At 45.7% G+C, this 19,308-nt stretch overlaps 1 protein-coding gene and 1 long non-coding RNA gene across 2 annotated transcripts in view; one reads left to right on the top strand and one right to left on the bottom strand.

The window, feature by feature from the left end:
* LOC143767631 (uncharacterized) overlaps nt 1–19,308 on the bottom strand; it is an 850,082-nt gene that overhangs the window by 145,568 nt on the left and 685,206 nt on the right. The window lies entirely within an intron of this gene.
* Nucleotides 43–15,017, top strand: LOC143767714 (uncharacterized). Its single transcript, XR_013213747.1, has 3 exons — nt 43–176; nt 991–1,104; nt 14,783–15,017. It is a non-coding gene; the product is annotated as an uncharacterized LOC143767714 (long non-coding RNA).

The raw sequence follows: 19,308 nt of genomic DNA, 5'->3' as shown, positions 1-19,308 counted from the left end.
TGTCATGGCGGGATTTCGTGCAGGATTTGGTTTTGGAGTGTTTTGTGCAGGATTTGCCTCTTCCTCCATAGAGCAGAGCAGACAGGAGGAGGCTGTGGATGTCATGGCTGGATTTCGAGGATTTTTGTGCAAGATTTGGGGTATTATGGGGGTCATTCTCCAAAGTCATAGATCAGGTAAGTGGGAGTCTGCCTGGGGAGAATGGGGTGGTGCTGCTTGCATGGGGCTGCCTGGGGAGAATGGGGGGGTGTTGCTTGCATGGGGCTGCCTGGGGAGAATGGGGTGGTGTTGCTTGCATGGGGCTGCCTGGGGAGAATGGGGTGGTGTTGCTTGCATGGGGCTGCCTGGGGAGAATGGGGTGATGTTGCTTGCATGGGGCTGCCTGGGGAGAATGGGGTGATGTTGCTTGCATGGGGCTGCCTGGGGAGAATGGGGTGATGTTGCTTGCATGGGGCTGCCTGGGGAGAATGGGGTGATGTTGCTTGCATGGGGCTGCCTGGGGAGAATGGGGTGGTGTTGCTTGCATGGGGCTGCCTGGGGAGAATGGGGCTGATGTTACTCGCATGGGTCTGTGTGGTGTGCAGGTCAGTGTGTGTGATGTCACTTGCGGTGGGGGGTGCAGGAAAGTATAGTGCTACGTGTGTGGGGGCGAACAGGGGAGGGGATGAATGATGATGGAGATCTGAGGGATTGATATTACTTAGCATGAGAATCTCTGCCTGGTGGTGAGGGGTCGGTCCTGGTTTTTTTTTTTTTTTTTTTAATATACATAAAATGTGTTCTCATTAATATTATTGGGGACACATGCTGTCAGGTTGATGACTGAGCTATGACCTCTGGGATCGAAGCAGCTTTACAACAATGTCTCCAGATCCCTGACTTTAGTCTCCCCTCGCACGCTGTGCTGGTCAGTATTAGCCCGGTGGCCACTGGTGTCAGCCACTACTTGTATCCAGTTTTCTGCATGATTTTTTTTCTGTTTTATTCTAGGTATTGTGACTTTTCCCCATCCTGTGCCCCCCAGAGCAGTGACCTCCCTGCAGATGTCATTTCATCACTGGACTTCTTTTCACCAAGTGGAATGGCGGTGCCCCCACAATCCATGTGAGGACCCAAAGGGATGACACTGTGGGCGTCTGATAATGTCAGATAGATGAGTATAATTACTAAATTTGTCGCCCCGGCTCCGTCTCCCCCGCCCCGGCTCCGTCTCCCCCGCCCCGGCTCCGTCTCCCCCGCCCCGGCTCCGTCTCCCCCGCCCCGGCTCCGTCTCCCCCGCCCCGGCTCCGTCTCCCCCGCCCCGGCTCCGTCTCCCCCGCCCCGGCTCCGTCTCCCCCGCCCCGGCTCCGTCTCCCCCGCCCCGGCTCCGTCTCCCCCGCCCCGGCTCCGTCTCCCCCGCCCCGGCTCCGTCTCCCCCGCCCCGGCTCCGTCTCCCCCGCCCCGGCTCCGTCTCCCCCGCCCCGGCTCCGTCTCCCCCGCCCCGGCTCCGTCTCCCCCGCCCCGGCTCCGTCTCCCCCGCCCCGGCTCCGTCTCCCCCGCCCCGGCTCCGTCTGTTAAAGGGAACCTGTCACCCCCAAAATCGATGGTAAGCTAAGCCCACCAGCGTCAGGGGCTTATCCTACAGCATTCTGTAATGCTGTAGTTAAGCCTCCAATGTATCTTAAAAGATGAGAAAAAGAGGTTATATTATACTCACGCTGGCGGTCCGATCCAAGTCGCGGTCCGGTCCTGGGCCTCCCATCTTAATAGGATGACTTCCTCTTCTTGTCTTCACGCTGTGGTGCGCAGGCGCCGGGAAAGGTCAGAGGGGCCTGCACACTGCAGTACTTTGTGCTGGAGCCGCAGCGTGAAGACACGAAGAGGACCAAAACAAAAGTCAAGGGTGCTCACTATACTTAGGCAGGGGTGCTCTGGAGAAAAAGAGTCCAATATACAGGTCCTTCTCAAAAAATTAGCATATAGTGTTAAATTTCATTATTTACCATAATGTAATGATTACAATTAAACTTTCATATATTATAGATTCATTATCCACCAACTGAAATTTGTCAGGTCTTTTATTGTTTTAATACTGATGATTTTGGCCTACAACTCCTGATAACCCAAAAAACCTGTCTCAATAAATTAGCATATCAAGAAAAGGTTCTCTAAACGACCTATTACCCTAATCTTCTGAATCAACTAATTAACTCTAAACACATGCAAAAGATACCTGAGGCTTTTATAAACTCCCTGCCTGGTTCATTACTCAAAACCCCCATCATGGGTAAGACTAGCGACCTGACAGATGTCAAGAAGGCCATCATTGACACCCTCAAGCAAGAGGGTAAGACCCAGAAAGAAATTTGTCAACAAATAGGCTGTTCCCAGAGTGCTGTATCAAGGCACCTCAATGGTAAGTCTGTTGGAAGGAAACAATGTGGCAGAAAACGCTGTACAACGAGAAGAGGTGACCGGACCCTGAGGAAGATTGTGGAGAAGGACCGATTCCAGACCTTGGGGAACCTGAGGAAGCAGTGGACTGAGTCTGGTGTGGAAACATCCAGAGCCACCGTGCACAGGCGTGTGCAGGAAATGGGCTACAGGTGCCGCATTCCCCAGGTAAAGCCACTTTTGAACCAGAGAAGCAGCACTGGTCTGTTGCTAAGTGGTCCCAAGTACTTTTTTCTGATGAAAGCAAATTTTGCATGTCATTCGGAAATCAAGGTGCCAGAGTCTGGAGGAAGACTGGGGAGAAGGAAATGCCAAAATGCCTGAAGTCCAGTGTCAAGTACCCACAGTCAGTGATGGTGTGGGGTGCCATGTCAGCTGCTGGTGTTGGTCCACTGTGTTTCATCAAGGGCAGGGTCAATGCAGCTAGCTATCAGGAGATTTTGGAGCACTTCATGCTTCCATCGGCTGAAATGCTTTATGGAGATGAAGATTTCATTTTTCAGCACGACCTGGCACCTGCTCACAGTGCCAAAACCACTGGTAAATGGTTTACTGACCATGGTATTACTGTGCTCAATTGGCCTGCCAACTCTCCTGACCTGAACCCCATAGAGAATCTGTGGGATATTGTGAAGAGAAAGTTGAGAGACGCAAGACCCAACACTCTGGATGAGCTTAAGGCCGCTATTGAAGCATCCTGGGCCTCCATAACATCTCAGCAGTGTCACAGGCTGATTGCCTCCATGCCACGCCGCATTGAAGCAGTCATTTCTGCCAAAGGATTCCCGACCAAGTATTGAGTGCATAACTGAACATTATTATTTGATGGTTTTTTTGTTTGTTATTAAAAAACACTTTTATTTGATTGGACGGGTGAAATATGCTAATTTATTGAGACAGGTTTTTTGGGTTATCAGGAGTTGTAGGCCAAAATCATCAGTATTAAAACAATAAAAGACCTGACAAATTTCAGTTGGTGGATAATGAATCTATAATATATGAAAGTTTAATTGTAATCATTACATTATGGTAAATAATGAAATTTAACACTATATGCTAATTTTTTGAGAAGGACCTGTATTATAGATAACTCCGGCACACCATAAATCTTCAGCAGTAAATGTATATTTATTATCTCAATTCAGTAGACAGCGGGATGCCATACAGAAAAGAAAAACGATCACAATTGTGGGTATCCCCAACGTTTCGGCATCAAATAGCCTTTCTCAAGGGGTATCAGTTTATTTGTGATGCGACCAACAAGGTGAAAGGCTCCCGCTTAATCTTTTCAGCGTCCGGAACAAGGCTCCAAGTAAGGACAAAATGACAAGGACAAAACCTGACCGCAGCATTTTGTCCTTACTTGGAGTCTGCTCCATCATTAGGGCACCTGCATCATTGACCATCGGTCCAGTATATCTGTGTTTTGCCCCCTGAGGAACCGTATGTCGGGGAAACGCGTCGGGGCGTTCTACTGACAGCTAAGTGTCTCCCTTAGGGAGAATATTCTCTTCACTGGCTGCCTGTGCTAGCACTTTAATGAATTTTTGGGTCTAGCATATTATGCATATGTATAAACACTGACTAATGGCTACCAACTACTACTAGTATCTGCATGTGATTCTATATGAAATGTTGTTACTACACTGTTGCCTCTAAAGGACATCAATTGTACACTATTTGTCCACCATATACACTTTATCCCATGTATGGGGGTGGTCAATTGAAATATAGTTGTTGCCAGGCAGTGTTGCTATACTAAGCTTTATATCCGGACTGAATCAGGTCACTTATATCTATTTTTACCTCCCTACTGGGGTCCCATTATCTATTTATATTAGTACATTTTTGTAAGGATGCATAAGGACAATTGTGTTCGCAAAAACAATTGTTGAGCTATTGTGTATATATGCTTTTGACACATTGTCCCAACTGGGACCACAAATAGGGAGCTGGTTAATCCTTATATAGTGTGCACCTGAGTATCTGCCTACTTGTCCTTCCTTCATTTCTTTTTATTGCTTATTGTTTTCTCCCCTTTTAGGTGGCAGGGCATTATAAGGGCCAGCAGGAGATAGCCGTCGCGGAGTGGGGGCGCCAAAACTACTATCAGGGTGCCAACCTCCACTGTCAGGCAGGGGCAGTAGGCCATTATAGGGCTATCCACTAGGACAGGTGCACCTATATTAATATCTCCTTATATATTTATACATGTTGTCTGTATTCACTGGGAAGTGGTATTTTTAAATATTTAAATTAATAAAATTAAATGTTTTAAGGGGATTTATATATGATTGTCAGCTGCATATCGCAGCTGACATCCGGCACTATGTGCCAGGAGCGGTCACGGACCGCCCCCGGCACATTAACCCCCGGCACACCGCGATCAAACATGATCGCGATGTGCCGGCGATGCAGGGAAGCATCGCGCAGGGAGAGGGCTCCCTGCGGGCTTCCCTGAGCCCCCCGCAGCAACGCGATGTGATCGCGCTGCTGCGAGGGTCTTACCTCCCTCCCTGCCTGCTCCAGACCCGGATCCAAGATGGCCGCGGATCCGGGTCCTGCAGGGAGGGAGGTGGCTTCACAGACGCCTGCTCAGAGCAGGCACTGTGAAGCAGCCTGCACTTCAATCAGATCGGTGAGCTGTCAGAGTGCTATGCAAACTGGCAGATCACCGATCTGTATTGTCCCCCCCTGGGGCAAAGTAAAAAAGTAAAAAAAAAAATTTCCAAATGTGTAAAAAAAAATAAAAAAAAATATTCCAAAATAATGAAAAAAAAAAAAAAATATTATTCCCATAAATACATTTCTTTACCTAAATATAAAAAAACCAAAACAATAAAAGTACACATATTTAGTATCGCCGCGTCCGTAACGACCCAACCTATAAAACTGGCCCACTCGTTAACCCCTTCAGTAAACACCGTAAGAAAAAAAAAACAAAAACGAGGCAAAAAACAACGCTTTATTATCATACCGCCGAACAAAAAGTGGAATAACACGCGATCAAAAAGACAGATATAAATAACCATGGTACCGCTGAAAGCGTCATCTTGTCCCGCAAATAACGAGCCACCATACAGCATCATCAGCAGAAAAATAAAAAAGTTATAGTCCTGAGAATAAAGCGATGCAAAAATAATTATTTTTTCCATAAAATAGTTTTTATCGTATAAAAGCGCCAAAACATAAAAAAAATAATATAAATGAGATATCGCTGTAATCGTACTGACCCGAAGAATAAAACTGCTTTATCAATTTTACCAAACGCGGAACGGTATAAACGCCTCCCCCAAAAGAAATTCATGAATAGCTGGTTTTTGGTCATTCTGCCTCACAAAAATCGGAATAAAAAGCGATCAAAAAATGTGACGTGCCCAAAAATGTTACCAATAAAAACGTCAACTCGTCCCGCAAAAAACAAGACCTCACATGACTCTGTGGACCAAAATATGGAAAATTTATAGCTCTCAAAATGTGGTAACGCAAAAAATATTTTTTGCAATAAAAAGCGTCTTTTAGTGTGTGACGGCTGCCAATCATAAAAATCCGCTAAAAAACCCGCTATAAAAGTAAATCAAACCCCCCTTCATCACCCCCTTAGTTAGGGAAAAATAAAAAAAAAGTATTTATTTCCATTTTCCCATTAGGGCTAGGGTTGGGGCTAGGGTTAAGGCTACAGTTAGGGTTGGGGTTAAAGTTAGGGTTAGGGTTGGGGCTAAAGTTACGGTTAGGGTTTAGATTACATTTACGGTTGGGAATAGGGTTGGGATTAGGGTTAGGGGTGTGTCAGGGTTAGAGGTGTGGTTAGGGTTACTGTTGGGATTAGGGTTAGGGGTGTGTTTGGATTAGGGTTTCAGTTATAATTGGGGGGTTTCCACTGTTTCGGCACATCAGGGGCTCTCCAAACGCGACATGGCGTCCGATCTCAATTCCAGCCAATTCTGCGTTGAAAAAGTAAAACAGTGCTCCTTCCCTTCCAAGCTCTCCCGTGTGCCCAAACAGGGGTTTACCCCAACATATGGGGTATCAGCGTACTCAGGACGAATAGAACAACAACCTTTGGGGTCCAATTTCTCCTGTTACCCCTAGGAAAATACAAAACTGGGGGCTAAAAAATAATTTTTGTGGGAAAAAAAAGGATTTTTTATTTTCACGGCTCTGCGTTATAAACTGTAGTGAAACACTTGGGGGTTCAAAGTTCTTACAACACATCTAGATAAGTTCCTTGGGGGGTCTAGTTTCCAAAATGGGGTCACTTGTGCGGGGCTTCTACTGTTTAGGTACATTAGGGGCTCTGCAAACGCAATGTGACGCCTGCAGACCATTTCATCTAAGTCTGCATTCCAAATGGCGCTCCTTCACTTCCGAGCCCTTCCATGCGTCCAAACGGTGGTTTCCTCCCACATATGGGGTATCAGCGCACTCAGGACAAATTGGACAACAACTTTTGGGGTCCAATTTCTCCTGTTACCCTCGGGAAAATACAAAACTGGGGGCTGAAAAATAATTTTTGTGGGAAAAAATTTTTGTTTTATTTTTACGGCTCTGCATTATAAACTTCTGTGAAGCCCTTGGTGGGTCAAAGCGCTCATCACACATCTAGATAAGTTCTTTAGGGGGTCTACTTTCCAACATGGTGTCACTTGTGGGGGGTTTCTACTGTTTAGGTACATTAGGGGCTCTGCAAACGCAATGTGACGCCTGCAGACCATTCCATCTAAGTCTGCATTCCAAATGGCGCTCCTTCCTTTCCGAGCCCTCCCATGCGCCCAAACAGTGGTTCTCCCCACATATGGTATATCATCGCATTCAGGACAACTTGGACAACAGATTTTGGGGTCCAATTTCTCCTGCTACCCTCGGGAAAATACAAAACTGGGGCCTAAAAAAATAATTTTTGTGGGAAAAAATTTTTGTTTTATTTTTACGGCTCTGCATTATTAACTTCTGTGAAGCCCTTGGTGGGTCAAAGCGCTCAAAACACATCTAGATAAGTTCCTTAGGGGGTCTACTTTCCAAAATGGTGTCACTTGTGGGGGGTTTCAATGTTTAGGCACATCAGTGGCTCTCCAAACGCAACATGGCGTCCCATCTCAATTCCTGTCAATTTTGCATTGAAAAGTCAAACGGTGCTACTTCCCTTCCGAGCTCTCCCATGCGCCCAAACAGTGGTTTATCGCCACATATGGGGTATCAGCGTACTCAGGACAAATTGTGCAACAACTGTTGGGGTCCAATTTCTTCTCTTACCCTTGGGAAAATAAAAAATTGGGGGCGAAAAATAATTTTTGTGAAAAAATATGATTTTTTATTTTTACGGTTCTGCATTATAAACTTCTGTGAAGTACTTGGTGGGTCAAAGTGCTCACCACACCTCTAGATAAGTTCCTTATGGGGTCTACTTTCCAAAATGGTATCACTTGTGGGGGGTTTCAATGTTTAGGCACATCAGGGGCTCCCCAAACGCAACATGGCGTCCCATCTCAATTCCAGTCAATTTTGCATTGAAAAGTCAAATGGCGCTCCTTCGCTTCCGAGCTCTGTCATGCGCCCAAACAGTGGTTTACCCCCACATATGGGGTATCGGCGTACTCAGGACAAATTGTACAACAAATTTTGGGGTCCATTTTCTCCTGTTACCCTTGGTAAAATAAAACAAATTGGAGCTGAAGTAAATTTTTTGTGAAAAAAAGTTAAATGTTCATTTTTATTTAAACATTCCAAAAATTCCTGTGAAGCACCAGAAGGGTTAATAAACTTCTTGAATATGGTTTTGAGCACCATGAGGGGTGCAGTTTTTAGAATGGTGTCACACATGGGTATTTTCTATCATATAGACCCCTCAAAATGACTTCAAATGAGATGTGGTCCCTAAAAAAAAATGGTGTTGTAAAAATGAGAAATTGCTGGTCAACTTTTAACCCTTATAACTCCCTAACAAAAAAAAATTTTGGTTCCAAAATTGTGCTGATGTAAAGTAGGCATGTGGGAAATGTTACTTATTAAGTATTTTGCATGACATATCTCTGTGATTTAAGGGCATAAAAATTCAAAGTTGGAAAATTGCAAAATTTTCAAAATTTTCGCCAAATTTCCATTTTTTCTGCAAATAAACGCAGGTAATATCAAAGAAATTTTACCACTATCATGAAGTACAATATGTCACGAGAAAACAATGTCAGAATCGCCAAGATCCGTTGAAGCGTTCCAGAGTTATAACCTCATAAAGGGACAGTGGTCAGAATTGTAAAAATTGGCCCGGTCATTAACGTGCAAACCACCCTTGGGGGTGAAGGGGTTAAGCACCACAATACAATTTTTGCAGCTAAAGCACAGTGGACTTTGGTAAAAAATGTGTTTTTCTTTTGTTATTAATCTGTCTTTAATGTTTAATTCATTGTTTTGATTTCTAAAACTCTTTATTATTGATTTGTATGTATGCATACTTATATATTTCTCTTTTTTATTTCTAACTATTCATCTTGTAATAAACTTGTTTGACAGCTATGAGTTGAAATTTCATTTCCTTGCGGATTTACGTTCTATGGGATAATGGGGAAGAGACAAAAGGTCGGGGGTGCAGTAGCTCTGGTGGTGGTGAGGCGGCAGAATGGTTATTGCAGGCTGTAGGCTTTCCTGAAGAGATGAGTTTTCAGGTTCCATCTGAGGGATCCAAGGGTGGCGGATAATCGGACGTGTTGAGGCGTGGAATTCGAGAGGATGAAGGATATTGGGGAGAAATCTTGGAGGCGGTTGTGTGAGGAATAAGTGTGGAGGAGAGTAGGAGGTCTTGGGAGGATCGGAGATTACGTGAGGGAAGATAGTGGGAGATTAGTTCAGAGATATAGGGAGGGGACAGGTTGTGGATGGCTTTGTAGATTGGATGGCTTTGTAGATCAGTGTTAGTAGTTTGAACTGGATTCGTTGTGGAATTGGGAGCCAGTGGAGGGATTTGCAGAGGGGAGAAACAGGAGTAGCGAGGAGAGAGGTGGATTAGCCGGGCAGCAGAGTTGAGGACAGACTGGAGTGGTGCAAGAGAGTTAGCGGGGAGGCCACAGAGGAGGATGTTGCAGTAGTCGAGGCGAGAGATGATGAGGGCATGCACAAGCATTTTAGTAGATTAAGGGCAGAGGAAGGGACGGATTATGGCAATATGTTTGAGTTGGAGCCGACAGGAGGTGGCAAGAGTTTGGACGTGCGGTTTGATGGACAGGGCAGAGTCGAGAGTTACCGCGAGGCAGCGTATTTCAGGTGTGGGAGAGAGCGTGATGCCGCTTACCATAATAGATAGATCAGGTAGGGGGGATACGCGAGATGGAGGAAAGATGAGTTCGGTATTGTCTACATTGAGTTTTAGGAAGCGAGAGGTGAAGAAGGAGGATATGGCTGCTAGACACTTCGGGATTCTGGACAGCAGAGAGGTGACATCTGGGCCAGAGAGGTAGATCTGAGTGTCATCAGCATACAGGTGATACTGGAAGCCATGGGACTTTATGAGTTATCCTAGGCCAAGGGTATAGATGGAAAAAAGTAGGGGCCCCAGGCCAGAGCCTTGAGGGACTCCAACAGAGAGAGGGCGGAATGAGCCAATACAGTCTGCTGTGCCTGCGCAACGACCGCAGAGTTGCCCAGATCTTCCTTACTGATTACTGGGTGGCCACCCTGCTGGATCCCTGCTGCAAAGACAAAGTACCATTATTTGTTCCGTCACTGGAGCGGGATGGCAAAATGTGTGAATACAAGCACATGCTGGTAGAGGCACTACTGACGGCATTCCCACCTGACAGAAGAAACACAACGCAGAGGAGGAGGAAGTCGCCAACGCAGCTGTGGCACCACCTCAGAAGGGAGGGTTAACATGGCTAAAATGTGAAAAAAAATTCATCAGCATGATACAGCATCCAGCACCACCATCTGATACGGTCTATACAACCAGGTGCCAGTGTTATAACAACATGGTGGAAGAGTACATGTCTATGTCCACACGTCTGCATGTACTAAGTTGGGTCTGCCCATTTAACTTCTTGGTTTCCAAACTGGACACATGGCCTAGGCTTGGAAGTGCCGGCATGCCCCGTGGCAAGTGTAATGTTGGAACATTTGTTTATCAGAGCAGGGGATATCACACATAGGCGCATCCACCTGTCCAAAGCCAACGTGGCCACTCTCGCCTTCATTAAAAGAAACCAGGAGTGGAGTCCACAGGACTTGTCTTTGCCTTTGGCAAACCAGACAAAGGTACCATCTGCACCCAGACATTGTTATATTTTATTTGCCATTTGTTTTATTTTGGGGCCTTACCAAAAAGGAAGAGAAATAAAATCCACCAAAATAATGGCCTGCCTCTTCCACCTACACTGCAATGTCCACCTACATCTCCTCCTCCACTAGGACATCCGACTACTGTATCTACATTGTTCTTTTTTATTTTATACTATGTTCTTTTAAATGCTGTCCCTAAAAAAAAAAAAAAATCCTCCAAAAAACTGTTGGATACCTCATCCCCTGCCTCTTCCACCTTCATCGCCACATTCGCCTCAAGCTCATCCACCTACTACACCTCCTCCTACATTTGGACCTATGCCTCTTTTTTCAAGATTATTATTACTTTTTATTCTCTGTTATTTTAAGTGATCTTACTATCCACATTTGTTTTCAGGGCTATTGTCCTGCTTACCCCCTTTTTGTTCTATTTTTCACCTTTACCGCTTACTACCCCCATTTTACCACGCGAAAGTACGAGACCACATTAACTGTGAGCTGGTCTCATGCTGGGAAGGGCCCAATAAAGATTTAACTTTTCAGCTTATTAATCAGTGAACAGCTGTCTGCTTTTTCTTTGCTGGTTATTAAAAAATGGGTGGACTCATCCAAAAAATTAATTGGGGCCCCCTCTATTTTTAATAACCAGCTACGGCAAAACAAACAGCTAAGGGCTGATATTAAAAAGCTGTGAAGGTCCATGGATATTGGCCCCTACCAACACTAATGAGACTAGTCCTCAGCCGCACGAGAAATGGAGCATCTATTAGGGTATATTTCCACTGTCAGGATGGCCGGCGGTATCGCCGCAGCGGCGAAGCCCCGCCCCCTTTCTGTGACGCGATCATGCCGGATGTGTTAACTCTTCACATCCGGGATGATCGCTCGCTCCCATAGGGCCCTGTGATATGCCTTGCGGGGACGCTGCGTCCCTGCAAGGTGTACGGACATGCTGCGATCTGAAAAGACGCGCAGCATGTCCGGAGTCGCAGGGCCGCCGCGTGCGGGTTTCCACGCATAGTGGAGACGGGATTTCATAAAATCCCCTCAACTATGCTGGAACATCTGGACGCTGCTTGTTTGACGCTGCAGCTCTGCGCAGTGTCAAACAAGCAGCGTTTCCTGACCGTGGAAACATACCCTAAGAAGCGCTAATTCTTGAGCATCGACTCAGCTCTTCCTGATTGCATGTGTGCAGTGGCAACTGGGGTAATATATACAGCTCTGGCCAAAATTAAGAAACCACCACATCAAAACCCTGCCATGGGCAGCCCATTCTCCAGACCTGAACCCCACTGGAAACCTCTGGAATGTAATCAAGAGGATGATGGATAGTCACAAGCCATCAAACAAAGAACTGCTTACATTTTTGCGCCAGAAGCAGTGTGAAACACTGCTGGAAAGCATGCCAAGATGCATGAAAGCTGTGATTAAAAATTATGGTTAGTACACAAAATATTAATTTCTGAATAGTGATGGGGTCGAGCAAATTGGAATACTCGGGTACTCAGCCAGAACAGCGAACCCAATATAAGTCTATGGGAGACCCAAGTACTTTTACTACGATCTCCCCCGGGGGTCCTTTTAAGGTCTAAAAATGATGGAAACACTGCTCAAAAGACACAGGAACATCATGGGGATCGCCCCTGAAAAAATTCCTGACTCCTAGTTCACAGCCTTAATAATTTTTTTCCGAGATTCATGCCATTTTTCCTGGTGCCACAAAAAACACATTAAAACGAAACCAAAATGGGTTTTGCTGGCCTGTAAGGCCAAATATTTAACCCCAGGCCGAAAATTTCCTCTCCCTCTTAGGCTGCCGTCACACAAGGAGTATTTGGTCAGTATTTTACATCAGTATTTGTAGCCAAAACCAGGAGTGGGTGATAAATGCAGAAGTGGTGACGTGTTTCTATGATACTTTTCCTCTATTTGTTCCACTCCTGGTTTTGGCTACAAATACTGATGTAAAATACTGACCAAATACTGCTAGTATGACGGCAGCCTTAGGCTTAGTTCAGATGCAGCGTTTTTGAAGCGTTTTTCAACTTTAACATTGCTTTCAACCACTACAAATGCATTCACTGGGAAATGTCATTGTAACATTTAACTGGCCATGTGGTGTGTGACACATAAGCAGACCCATCTTGTTTCATTTATAAAGGAGGGACTCTTAAAGTCACAGAGCCTATTTTTACTGGTGCATCAGGCGGCATTAATCTTCTTAAAGGGCCAATATGAAACAGTGGGTCTCCTAAGCTGTTGTAGCCTATGCTGTGAGTGGATGGGCTGCCAAGAATTACGACGCACCACAGTACCCCTGTCATAAGATGTCCAGGGGGGACTCCTGAAAAAGTGTTGCATTGAATTCAAGGCCTGCCCTGCTACCAATTCATATGCACCCCAATAAGCCTTTGAACCCACATAGTGGATGGGCCCATGAAAATCCACTTCACAATATGCATTTTGTACTCCGTACTCCTTTGTTTTACACATTGGCGGCAAGGCCAGCCCTGCTGCATAGTCATATGCACCCCATTAGGCCTTGGAACACACATACTGGATGTGCCCATGAAAATCCACTCGTATTTTTTATGGTATGATGGTTCCCTCTTTGCAGAATTATTTACAGGAAATTTGGCAATTGTGTTTGCCATGTTTTTAACACTAAGGTTCAGATACGGCTTTAAAAAAGTCTAATCCTAGCAATACAAAGCAATTTCATTGCAAACTACAAAAATCAAGGAATATTAAGATTGAATAGTGTGAGTGCGTACATTTTTGTATATGTTACCAATAACATACAAAAGTTAATGATTACATATAAGGATTACATAGATATACTGATTACGTGTATATATGAAGATTAACTTCATACAGTCTACTTAGATCATCACCAAGAGGCTTTTAAATATAATCCGTCTGGAATATCCGAGAAGCAACACCAAGACAGAGAACCCCTTTGAGATTACCTACACTGCATGGGCGTCCCCAATTATGCAGGTATCAGCACACTGTACATGTACAGGTACCCCAGTTTTGGTATCTGTCTTAGTCATGTTTCTCTGGTCTTATATAGTGATTTACACTATGTAGTAACTCTAGTTTCACCCAGACCTTCAAGTGACCAGCTTTCATGGGTGTATTAAACTGAGATATCATGGAGTCATCAGACGAGTGGCCATAAACCACTAGAAAATAAAAACCACAAGGATTTAGATCAAACCACCACAGGCAGAGTTTCAGTAAACCTTAATGTTTTACAACGACAAACAGCAAACATATAGAGGCTTCAAACTGTTTCTGAAGTGAGAAAACAAACAATTATCAACATGGTGCATTATGAGCATTGTCTGTCACATTTGTAAATGTTTTACAAGACATGCAGCAATGTGATTGTCTGAATGCATTCGGTGTACAGTATTTCAATCTTGTTTACAAATCGCCATTTGTATATTCGCCATTTGTACATTTGAGGCAGCCAAAGTTATCGCTCTCAAGGAGAGAAACTAAATAGTGGACAAAGAAATATTTGTAATAAACTACTGAGCCAAACTAACATCATTGCATTATCAAATTTATATGAAGTGTATTGTGTCCAATTTGCGCAACCAGGCAACACAAAAAGGAGCTTTTCCAGTGAGCTCTTTAAGGTACACAAATGTGAAGTGTTTGCTATCAAGGATGTGGTTTCACCAATGGGGGGTACCTTTTTAAAAATATACTATTGCCATCACAGCCACCCATGCCCAAACTTCACGGGCCTATAACAATACAAAGCATGTTCACCCAGGTCATGTTGTCAGAGATAAGGAAGAGACATTGCAGGAGACAGTTAAGAATTAGGGCCAATGTAGTGGTGTGGGTCTCTGAGACTTGTAATGCAGTGCATGATCTGCCAAACAATTCCCCAAAGGGGGTACTGTCAAGGTGAAAAGATATATCTTCATACACTTTTTGTACTGTTGTATTCTTATACTGTGAAATAATAAGTTGTTCCCATCTGCTAGCTAATGTAGATGTAATTGTATTTAAAATGGCTGCCAGTATTCACCTTTGCCCTACTTTTTGTCTCTGAGGAAAGAAGTATCATTTCTTCTTAAATTGAAACTTGAGGAATGTGAAGAAAGGAGGATTCGCCAGGAGACATCAGGACAAATCAGAAAGACTGAATACTAGACATATACTGCTTAAACCCCGCCCAATGCATTCCTTCTCCTAACACACAATATAGTACTGTGTATCCGGAAATAAACGCAGTTGCTGTGATCGTGGCCGATACTGGTAGACGCACGAGCATCAACTGAGATTGAACCAGCTATTTGTCTGACTCATTCTTACCCGGTACCAAATGCTCTGCTCATACTTTAATTTGGGATGACTGGTGAATGAGGGTTATTGTCGTGACGACCCCGACAGTACCTTTTTTAAAAGTACACTAGTGCCATCGCATGCCCCTAGCCCAAATATTAACGGCCTATAACAGTACTGAGCATGTTTACCCTGGTGATCTAGTGGCAGGAACATTTTAGATTGCAGGAGAGCAAGTTAAGAAGTCAGCCAATGGAATGTCATGCCCAATTCCACAATGTGGGATCTTTTTAAAAAAACTAAGAGTGCCATCACAGCCCCTTTGGCAGGGCCGGACTGGCCATCAGGCAGTTCTGGCAAATGCCAGAAGGGTCGGTGGCAGTAGTGGGCCACTCGAGTGTGCTGCTGTCAGCACACTCCCCCCGTTGTCGGCACACTCCCCCCGTTGTCAGCACACTCCCGGCCCCGCATTCAACTATACCGGCGTCATAGACACCGGTACAGTTGAATGCAATGATGGAGGAGAGAGCGTCTGCTGACGCTCCCTCTCCCATCATTCCCCGCTCTGCCTGCCGCTGACACTGTGGGTGCGCGATGACGTCATATCATCGCGCACCTGCTGTGTGACCGGGCGGGCAGACTGCAGCTGCTGAGACCGGAGCCAGGAGCAGCAGCGCGGGGCAAGAGGAAAGGTGAGTAGACTTTGTTTTTTTATTATTACATATCAATGGGTGATAACTGGATTGTAGGGGGGGGGGCTGGCTGCATTACATTCTATGGGGCAGTGCTGCATTACATGATTTTATGGGGCTGGGCTGCATTACATGATTCTATGGGGCAGTGCTGCATTACATGATTCTATGGGGCTGGGCTGCATTACATGATTCTATGGGGCAGTGCTGCATTACATGATTCTATGGGGCTGGGCTGCATTAAATTCTATGGGGCAGTGCTGCATTACAGGATTCTATGGGGCTGTGCTGCATTACATTCTATGGGGGCTGTGCTGCATTACATTCTATGGGGACTGAGCTGTAATGCTGGATACAGCTGTAATTATATGTTATATAGTCGTGTTACACTCCCCTCACTTCTTGTAACCTACAATTGTACATAGATATTATACAGTCACCAGGCGACAAGTGGGCCTGTGTGACTTCAAATGCCAGGGCTGAATTTTAGTCCCAGTCCGGCCCTGCCCCTTGGCCAAAATGCACCGTACAGAGCACGTTCACCCTGGTGATCTATTGGCAGATACAGGACAGATTGCAGGCGACTGTCATGATTCCAATGGCAGGGAATCACCAAAAGGGCAAGCACAAAAATAGGACAAGCTCTAGGGTGATGGAACCTGAGCTGACCGCGATCCTGAACTTAACACAAACACTATCAGCAGCCGGGGAACGTACCTACGGGGACTCTAGACGTCTCGCGCCAGCCGGAGAACTAACTTCCCCTAGAAGATGAAAAGCAGACCTCTCTTGCCTCCTAGAGAAATACCCCAAAGGGATAGCAGCCCCCCACATATAATGACGGTGAATTAAGAGGAAGGCACATGCGCAGGTATGAAAACAGTTTTAGCAAAATGAGGCCCGCTAAAGCTAGATAGCAGAAGGATACAAAAGAGATCTAGGCGGTCAGCGAAAAACCCTTTCTTCAAAAAACCATCCTGAAATTACTGGGACCCATGTGCCAACTCATGGTACATGGGGAGTAATTTCAGCCCACTAGAGCAACCAGCAGCAAAGACTCATATGTATGCAAGCTGGACTAAAAACATGATAAGGCAGAACACAAAAAACAAGAAAATCAGAACTTAGCTTGTCCAGCAGATTATAGGAGCAGGTAGCAGAGGCAAACAGAGACACTCTGATTACATTGATAGCCGGCAAGGGAATGACAGGAAAGCTAGGTTAAATAGGAAACACCCAGCCTATGATGGACAGGTGGAAACCAGAGACCGCAACCCACCAAAGTCACCCAGTACCACTTGTAACCACCAGAGGGAGCCCAAAAAAAGAATCCACAACAGGCGACTGAGTTAAGAAGTAGGCCCAATGTAATGTCATGCCCAATTTCCCAATGTGTTGTCCTTTTTGGACTTAAAAAAATATTGCCAGCACAGCCCCTTTGCCCAAAATTCACTGGCCTATAACAGTACAGAGCACGTTCACCCTGGTGATCTACTGGCAGGTACAGGACAGTTTGCAGGAGACCGAGTTAAGAAGTAGGCCCAATGTAATGTCATGCCCAGTTCCCCAATGTGTTGTCCTTTTTAAAAAAAAATAAAAGAGTGCCATCAGAGCATCCTTGGCCAAAATGCACCGTACAGACCACGTTCACGCTGGTGATATATTGGTTCTGGAGGAGGAGGATTAGGATAAGGAGGAGGATAAGAACAAACAGACCAAATCTGTAAGCGTATACCCATGTTGGGTTGTGAAGAGGTGCTTAAGAATACGCCTCCCCAAAAGAGAGAATGTATTTGAGGTTATGTTTTGCTGTTTTCACTTGGTGGTGTACAGAAGTCTTTCCCAATCCAGGCCTTGTTCATTTTTATAAGAGTCAGCCTGTCAGCATTTTCAGTTGACAGGCGGATGCGCTTTTCTGTTATAATTCCACCAGCGGCACTAAAAACCCTCTCTGACAGAACGCTAGCAGCAGGGCAGGCCAGGACCTCCAAGGTGTAGACAGCCAGTTCATGTCACGTGTCCAGCTTGGATACCCAATAATTCAAAGGCACATAGGAATCCCGGAGGATGTTTGCACGATCTGCAAGGTACTCCCTCACCATCTTCCCAAACATTGCACTTCTTGTGACAGCACCCCTTGCCTCTGTGCCGCCACGATGGGAGTGTCTGAGAAAACTGTCCCAGACCTTGGCCATTGTTCCCCTGCCTGAGCTGGATTGTACTTCTGTCCCTCTCTTGCTTGGAGTCCTTGGTTGTACAACAAACTCTTGAAGTCTGCTGCCAGCGTTCTCACATGGGAATTTTCTAAGTAATTCCGCTACAAGGGCCCTGTGGTACTGCAAAATTTTAGTACACCTCTCTGCCTCAGGCAGAAGAGATTGAAAGTTCTCCTTGTAGCGTGGGTCTAGAAGTGTCACCAACCAGTAATGAGTGTCACCCAAAATTTTGATAATCCGAGGGTCACGTGAAATGCAGTGCAACTTAAAGTCAGCCATGCCTGCCAGACTGCTAACAGGCAAGACTTCCGTGTCCTCATCAACAGGACGACTGACGATGCTGTCCTCCTCCTCCTCCTCCCTGTCCTCAGGTCATCCCCACTGAACAGAAGCTAATACAGATGTGTTTGTAGTACCATCTATAGCACATGAAAGTAGCTCCTGTTCTTCCTCCTCCTCCTGATTGCCTACCAATCCACGTTGAGAAGACATGAGGCTGGGCTGAGTGTAATCCCCCTGTATGTTTCCTTGCTCCATGTCCTCGTGCTCCGCCTGCAATGCATCCTCTTTGATTGTGAGCAGAGAGTTTTTCAGAATGCTGAGAAGCGGGATAGTGATGCTAATTATGGCATCATCGCCACTCACCATCTTAGTGCAGTCCTCAAAGTTTTGGAGGATGTTATATATGTCTGACATCCATGTCCACTCCTGAGGTCTTATGTGTGGAGTCTGACCTGAAATTCGACGGCCTTGTTAATGTTGGTAGTCAACAACGGCCCTCTTCTGCTCCTTTCCAAGATATGCAGCGTAGAGTTCCAGCGCGTGGGGATGGGGGACATCACACAATAGTCAGTGAGCTGGAATCTGAAAACGCTGCTGAAGCACGGCAAGGGCGGCTGAAGCTGTAGCTGACTTTCTAAAATGGTCAGACAGACAGCGTACTTTCACTAGCAGATCCGGCAGCTCCGGGTAGCTTTTCAGAAAATGTTGAACCAAGAGATTAAGCACATGGGCCAAGCAAGGTACGTGTGTGAGCTCACCTTGCCTCAGAGCCGCCACCAGGTTTCGGCCATTGTCACACATGACCATGCCTGGCTGTAGGTTCAGCGGTGTCATCCAAACATCTGACTGCTCTTTCAGCGCTGTCCACAACTCTTCTGCATTGTGCGGTTTGTCACCTATGCAGATTATCTTCAGCACAGCCTGTTGCCGCTTGGCTGAGGCAGTGCTGCAGTGCTTCCAGCTTCTGACTGATGTGTTGATTTCAGAGATGGAGGATGAATAGGAGGAGGAGGTGCAGGAGCTGTAGACTGTGGGGGCAACCCTGATTGACATAGGGCCAGCAATCCTCAGCGTGGGGAGGATGTGTTCCATCTCAAGGTCCAACTGGG

The sequence above is a fragment of the Ranitomeya variabilis genome, chromosome 4 (genome assembly GCF_051348905.1).
Source record: "Ranitomeya variabilis isolate aRanVar5 chromosome 4, aRanVar5.hap1, whole genome shotgun sequence".
Classification (NCBI taxonomy): Eukaryota; Metazoa; Chordata; class Amphibia; order Anura; family Dendrobatidae; genus Ranitomeya; species Ranitomeya variabilis.
This window is presented reverse-complemented; position numbering and strand designations above follow the sequence as displayed.